General features: G+C 35.4%; 1 pseudogene; it reads left to right on the top strand.

The window, feature by feature from the left end:
- Positions 1-360: 360 nt before the first annotated feature.
- Positions 361-1416, top strand: LOC136342898 (uncharacterized; annotated as a pseudogene).
- Positions 1417-8387: the final 6971 nt, after the last annotated feature.

The raw sequence follows: 8387 nt of genomic DNA, 5'->3' as shown, positions 1-8387 counted from the left end.
CGAAATTTCTTATATAGGGGTTTTTGGAGATGATCAATTCAAATTTATCGACGATTTCGGTGTATCTTCTAGAGGGTGCCACAATCGACAATTAGGAGTCATTTAAACCATTTAAACTTTTTTGTGCCACGGCGTATGCCATTTTGTCCTCATAAAATTTATTCCCCTACCTTTTCTAGTTAAAAAAGTTATATCTTATTGGTGTCGCTAGGAGCAACGGTTTTCGAGAAATTCAATTAAATAACTTAAATTCCCATTTTTTCTACTTGTCGACATGTAACAACATAATATTTTTGTATTGTTAAAAAAGCACAAAGATTATATGAAAACAATTACAAAACAATTTACAATTTAATTAAAATGCCGAGACATAATAATTATTCTAATGTTGAAATGAGAGATATGGCGTGTGTATACGCTCAAGAAAATTATAACGGGCGTCAAGCTTGTCAACGTTATTTCGAAATGTACCCAAATCGCCAACAACCAAATTTTAAAACGGTTAAAAGAATTTACGATCGATTGGGTGAGATCGGCTCATTTCAACATAAAAAAAAACCGTTGGACGCCCGAAAATTATTACACCAGAGCAAGAAGAAGAAATTCTAGAAGACGTTGATAACCCAGAAATAAGTACAAGGCGAATGGCAGCGCGTGCAGGAGTAAGTCAAAAATCAGTAGTGCGAATTTTTCATGAAGAGAAACTGTACCCGTACCATTTTACGCCGGTGCAAAATTTATGTGAAGTCGATCTTCAAGCGAGATTGCAATTTTGTAACTTCTTTCGGATGTGCCAGAATGAAGATCCACTGTTTTAAAATAAGGTCCTCTTTACGGATGAGGCAACTTTTACCCGTCGAGGTGTAATTAACCACCGTAACAAACATGCATGGGACACAGAAAACCCTCACCTAACTACTGAACGCCACTTTCAGCACGAATTTAAAATAAATGTTTGGTGCGGGATTATTGACAACTATTTCGTAGGACCCTATGTATTACCACCCAAATTGAATGGTCCTCTGTACTTAGAGTTCCTCCAAAATGAACTAGGGAACTTTCTTGATGATGTGCCTCTGAATTTAAGGCAAGTAATGTTTTTTATGCAAGATGGCGCACCCGCACATTTTTCCCGTCCAGTAAGGGATTTCTTAAGTACACGTTTTGCCAATCGTTGTATAGGACGTGGATTTGAAATACCCTGGCCCCCACGGAGTCCCGACTTCAATCCTATGGACTTTTGTGTATGGGGTTACATGAAATCTTCCGTTTACCAAAATACAATAAATACACCTGAAAAATTATGAAACAAAATTCAAAATGCAGCTACATTATTTCGAAATGAACAATTGCTATTTAAAATAAAGAGGTCGTTCTGTAAAATAATTGCAAAATGTATCCAAGTAAATGGTGGACACGTCGAACATTTATTGTCACAGGAAGATATGTTTAATTTCTAATTTTTTTAGTTATTGTTAAAATATTTTTTTGGAGCTTAAATAAATATATCAATAGAAGACCAACTACGGTATTAAATTGCTTTCATATAATCTTTGTGCTTTTTTAACAATACAAAAATATTATGTTGTTACATGTCAACAAGTAGAAAAAATGGGAATTTAAGTTGTTTAATTGAATTTCTCGAAAACCGTTGCTCTTAGCGACACCAATAAGGTATAACTTTTTTAACTAGAAAAGGTAGGGGAATAAATTTTATGAGGACAAAATGACATACGCCGTGGCCCAAAAAAGTTTAAATGGTTTAAATGACTCCTAATTGTCGATTGTGGCACCCTCTAGAAGATACACCGAAATCGTCGATAAATTTGAATAGATCATCTCCAAAAACCCCTATATAAGAAATTTCGTGAAATTAGCCCGAACTGTTCCAGAGATATTAAAGAAAATTTGATTTCATTTTTCAACTTTGGCACCCTGTATCTTAGTTATTATCAACTTTTGGTATAACATAAATTTAGCTATATTCCATTGTTTTTATGTCATAAATCCATCGTTGCTCTGTGTCCCATTATTTAAGACTCACCCTGTATAGATTATACACACGCACACAAGACACCGACCTAAAAAAAACATCAATAGTCTCAACAAGAACGTCAAAAGACTGATATATCAATACAGACAAAACAAATGGCTGGAGACATGTCAAGAAATAGAAAGGGATCAAGGAAAGACATACTGGCGGAAAATCAAAAAACTTGCAAAATACAAAAAAAACAACCCTATTACTAACATAAACGAAAACGGAAACGAACTCTTGACGGATAAAGACAAGGCTGACGCATTTGCCAGACACTATCGGAGGGCTTTCGGTTCTTCGACTAACCCCAAATTTGACAACAACAATTTCAACCTTGTAAATGAATGGTATAAGGACTTCTTCGGCAGCAACAACAATGTCAAAATGCAACCAATCACACAAACAGAATATGACGAAGCATTAACACACCTTAAAAACACAGCACCGGGATATGACAACATCAAAAGCAGAATTTTACAGAATTTAACATCAGCTACTCACGAACAAATACTTCAAGCAATCAACGTCTGTCTCACAAACAACAACATCCCCACAATGTGGAAAAGAGGAATTATCATTCCAATCCCTAAAAACGGACTCGACAGCTCACTTGTGGGAAACTACAGACCAATTACACTATTCCCGGTGCTGGGAAAAATCACTGAACATATACTAAAAGACAGAATCCAAAGAGAGCTCGGACAACACATACCAATATATCAATTCGGATTCAAACGGAAATATTCAACCATCCACCCTCTGTTCATCCTCATAAACAACATACAGACAACACACCTAGCGAACAAGAAAACAGCTAGTTTGTTTATGGACATAAACAAGGCGTTCGATAGTGTTTGGCATAAGGGACTCCTCTACAAACTCTACAAACTACAAATACCGAAACACATGCTGTATATGTTGAGAAGCTGGCTGGAAGATAGACAGATTCAAATCAGAATAGACAACACCCTTTCATTCTCCTTTTCCCCTGAACAAGGCCTCCCTCAGGGATCCTCGCTGTCACCACTGCTATACAACTTGTACTGCTATGACATATACAACCACAACTTACATAACACACACGAAATAAACAAATCAGCATACATTCTACAATACGCAGACGATACTGCTCTGATTGTGCACGAGACCAACACACATACGGCGACACGAAAACTGCAGGAACTAGTCAATACTACAACGCAGTGGTTTTATAAATGGAGACTTACGCCCAACCCCAACAAGAATCAACTAGTACTGTCAACCACCACATAAAACCCACCTCCCCTGCGATTGTGATGGATGGACACACGACTATCCCAACTAATACGATAAAATACCTTGGTATTACAATTGACAACAAATTAAAATTTAACAGACACACACGAAACACTAGAGAGGAGACACTAAAAATAACCAAACACTTCAGGTCATTAACGTACAAAAACGAAGCCATATCTACCAAAACGGCTGCGCACATATACAGGGTGTCCTCGAATTACGTGGCCAAAATAATACCGCAGATTGTTTGAGTGAAAATAAGTCGATTTAACTAAACTTCCCTCAGTCCAAAAGTTGATAATTATGGAGCTACAGGGTGTTAAAGTTGACAAAAAAAATCACATTTTCATTAATATCTTTCGATTTCTTTGAGTTAATTTCACGAAATTTCATATTTGAGGGTGTTTTAGGATACGAAATTCAAATGTATTAACGATTTAGTTGTTTCTTCTAGGAGGCGCCACAAGCGACCATTAGGACACATTTAAATCTCTGTAACTTTTTCGTGCCACGGTGTATATTATTTTAGTATTTAAAACCCTTTTTCCCTACCTTTTATACTTGGAAAAGGTATACTTTATTGACTTTGCTAGAAGCAACGGTTTTGGAGAAAAACGCATAATTCTAATGCGCTGCATATTTGCGTTGGCGCTTTTAAGTAAATAACTCAGTTGGCTATGTTTTTAATTGACATTTTAACACTTGAATTTGTTTCTCAAATGTCAGTTTTTTTATTTAGCCCTCAGTTTTTCTTGTCAGTTTCGCTTCTTGTTCCTGTAAATATCCATGAGTATGGCCAATAAATTCACTTATTCTGAAATGGTGAATATGCTGTTAGTTTATGGACTTTGCCGTTGTAATAGTCAAAAAAGTGTACGAGTTTACAAGGAAAAATATCCTTTCCGTAGAATTCCAAATCGGAAAACTTTTGTTAATATTGAAAGGCGTTTCCGCGAAAATGGCAAGTTTGAACCTGGGCATGCAGATTCTGGACGCGGACGAACAATAAGTACAGTAGAAATGGAAGAAGAGGTTTTGGATGCTGTTCAAAGAAATCCAAAGGCCAGTACACGAGGTGTAGGACTGCAATTGGGAGTTTCGAAATCACTAGTTCATAAAGTTTTTCAAGAACAATTGTTGCACCCCTATCATATTCAAAAAGTTCAAGACCTACAATTGCCCGTGGATTCTGCTCAACGTTTAAATTTTTGTCGGTTTATAATCCACAAAAGAATCGAAAATCCAAATTTTAGTAAGAAAATTTTGTTCGCAGATGAAGCTGTTTCTACTAGATACGGTATTTTTAATATGCATAATGAACATGTTTATGCTTATGAAAATCCTCACGAGACAACAGTGACTCATTATCAGCATCGATTTAAAGTAAATGTCTGGGCTGGAATTGTAGATAATTTTATTGTTGGTCCCTTTGTAATGCCAGATACGCTGAATGGTGATAACTACTTGAACTTTTTAGTACAAACTCTACCTATCTTATTAGAAGATTTGCCTTTACTCCTTCGTCGTGATCTTTGGTTTATGCATGATGGCGCACCTCCTCATTTTACTTTAAATGTAAGGCAACATTTAAATGAGGAATACCCACAACGTTGGATTGGAGGAGGAGGTGATGCACCTGTGAATTGGCCGGCTCGATCACCAGACTTGACATCCTGTGATTTTTTTTTATGGGGTGCCTTGAAATCAAAAGTTTATACATCTCCAGTTCATACGCGACAAGAATTGGAGGCAAGAATAATTCATTAAGTGGAATTATTGAAGAATACCCCTGAAATATTGTTTAGAGTACAATGTAATTTCTTAAAAAGGATGAACTTATGCATACAGGAAAATGGTAAACACGTTGAACATTTGTTATGATAGCAGATTAAATGAAAAAAAATTAAACCAACAATTTACATAAGTTAATTTAATTAATTAGTAAGCGTTATTCTCGCTTGTTGTTGTTTCTTTGTTAATTATTATTTTTGTTTTCTATTTAATAATATCTGATTTTGAAAACTTATTGTTATACCTTTACTAATAATTATTTTTGAAAAACTTAATTTTTTTTAACGGAAAATAATTTTAAGGTAATTTGCATGCATCATCAGGCTTAGATGCATTTTTCTCCAAAACCGTTGCTTCTAGCGACGTCAATAAAGTATACCTTTTCTAAGTATAAAAGGTAGGGAAAAAGGTTTTTAAATACTAAAATAATATACACCGTGGCACGAAAAAGTTACAGAGATTTAAATGTGTCCTAATGGTCGCTTGTCGCGCCCCCTAGAAGAAACAACTAAATCGTTAATAAATTTGAATTTCGTTTCCTAAAACACCCTCAAATATGAAATTTCGTGAAATTAACTCAAAGAAATCGAAAGATATTAAAGAAAATGTGATTTTTTTTTTCAACTTTAACACCCTGTAGCTCCATAATTATCAACTTTTGGACTGAGGGAAGTTTAGTTAAATCGACTTATTTTCACTCAAACAATCTGCGGTATTATTTTGGCCACGTAATTCGAGGACACCCTGTATAAGGCCATTTGCAGACCGGTATTGGACTATGGAAACATTGTCCTGGCAAATGCAACCGTAAAGACCAGACAATACATACAAACATCCGAACAAATTGCACTACGGACAATAACGAAGATCAGACACCCAAACAACCCCATACACAACCCACCGACACAACTCTTGTACGACAGAACAAAACTTGACCGTATAACAGAAAGGCACAAGACTCTACAGAAAAAGTTCAAAAACTCGGAACACGGATGGGACAAACTGAAACTCCTCTGCCTGACAAGACCTTCCCAGGACTCACGATACTCTCACCCGAGACAAACCCTACTTGAGTACTACAATGACTTACACTAGGACCTACGTACAGACATCCCTTTCCCTGCGGACCATACCTAGAAATCTTTACTGTAACAACACGGGCAGAAAGACCTAAGGGTCGATAGCCCCTTTCTGGGAACAGAAAGATTTATTTGTTGTTGTTGTTGGTTTATATAGGGAGTCATATTATTTTTCAATGTACTATTACCCACTGAAATATAATGAAACACTTGTGGGACACCCTGTATATTGCACATGGTTTTTGGAATTAATATGAACACGTCCAACGGCATTATACAGGGTGTCCCAGAATGAGACGATCAACGCTTAGCCACATACAGTGTCTTCGCGGATGGAATGCACAAGAGGAAAAATATCTTTATTATTCATTTTACGACATGAAGTTATGCTTGTTGAGAAAATGAGCTTGCAATATAAGCATTTTAGATTTGATTTATAGTGTGTTAATAAACTAGGAAAACATAAAAATGCTCCAACATAGAAGTACCATTATTTATTATTTTTAACAAAAAATGTATGAAACAATGTCGAACTAACAAAAAATTAAAAAACCAATTTTGGAATGAAAATTCAAAAGTTTAAAAGTTTTTGCATTGTTAAAAATTATTCAACATAACTGCCTCCCACCTCGACACACTGCTCTGCTAACTTAATCAATTCACCCTACACTTTACCAGTAATTTACGGCACATTTAATACGTCTATTGCTTCCTGTATGCGCCCTTTTAATACGTCCTTATCATGTTACAGATCATTCATATAAATCTTTTGTTTTTAAGACACCCTATAGAAAAAAGTCTCACAATGAAAGGTCAGGCGATCCAGCTGCATAATGGATTGGACCAAACTTCCCTATCCACCTTACGGCAAAATGATTATGTAACCATTGTCTGACCAAGGCTGTGCTATGAGCAGGAAATCCGGTTTGTTGCCAAAACAGGTTATTACGTACTTCTGGTTCTAAATGATTAAAAAATGGAAAAACAAATGTTTCCCAAATGTTCAAACTTGATTTTTTTGTTAAATGTAAGTAATGGTACTTTTATCTTTAACTACTTTTATATTTTCCTTATTTATTAACACCATATACAGTGTGTCCGGGTTAAGGATTTAACACTTTCGTAAAACTTTTTTTCTTAATCGATTTTGACGTTTATTTTTGTTAATTAGATATTCAAAATGCGCATTCGTCTAATGGATACAATCCCTCTTGCCCCATAATCATAACCAATTGCGTGCATTTTTATGGGATCAAATTTCGGAAAATACTATTAGGGCTTTTTTTGGGATAAAAACGAAAACAGATTCTTAATTAGAATTACCTTAAACTTACCTGTTCCGATTTTCATTTTTCTACTGTACAGGATTTTCGAGAAAATCAATAAAACATGTTTTTTACATACACAAATTTTAAAATTGGCAAAAAAATTTATTTTAACAATAATTAACTAAATTTTGATATTTTCAATCAACCCTCCAAATTCTCGTATACATTTTTCAATACGTCGACGATTATTTCTCAGTACTTTACTTAGTTGTTGTGGAGTTATACGCTGACAAGTCTCTCTAATACGCGTACAAAGCTCTTCTCGGGTCCGGGGTCTTGTGGCATAAACTTTATTTTTTATTGTTCCCCAAACGGAAAAATCCATGGGTGTGATATCCGGAGATCGTGGTGGCCAACGAATAATAGGACTATTTCGTCCGATCCAGCGATTGGGAAAATTATCATTTAACCAATTTCTCACGTTAACCTCATCAAGTTGTAAATGTAAATTGTAGTGATAACTCAGGGGAAGCTCATCAAGTGCGTCACTAAACTCATTTTGTAAGAACCTCAGGAAACGAGCAGCATTCAAATTTTCGTTGAAAAAATATGGCCCAATAATCTTTTGATTTAAGATACCACAGGAAACATTTACTTTTGAGGAGTATTGTCGTTTACATTCGATTATCCAATTCGGGTTCTGATCACTCCATATTCTACAATTTTGTGTCGGTACTACACCATTTGTCGTAAACGTAGCTTTATCAGTGTATAGGATGTTTTTAAAAAAGTTAGGATCATCTTGAACATACTCTGGAGCCATAAACAGAACTCTATTCTTAGATTTTGGTCTCCAGCTTCAAGTGAATGAAGAAATTTTGGCTTAAAAGGTTTCTTACCACTTCTTTTTAAACATTCCCAGATATGGGTTTA

This window comes from Euwallacea fornicatus, chromosome 13, assembly GCF_040115645.1.
Source record: "Euwallacea fornicatus isolate EFF26 chromosome 13, ASM4011564v1, whole genome shotgun sequence".
In the NCBI taxonomy this organism is placed as follows: domain Eukaryota; kingdom Metazoa; phylum Arthropoda; class Insecta; order Coleoptera; family Curculionidae; genus Euwallacea; species Euwallacea fornicatus.
Note: the sequence above shows the minus strand (reverse complement) of the source record. Positions and strands in the feature narration are given on the sequence as shown.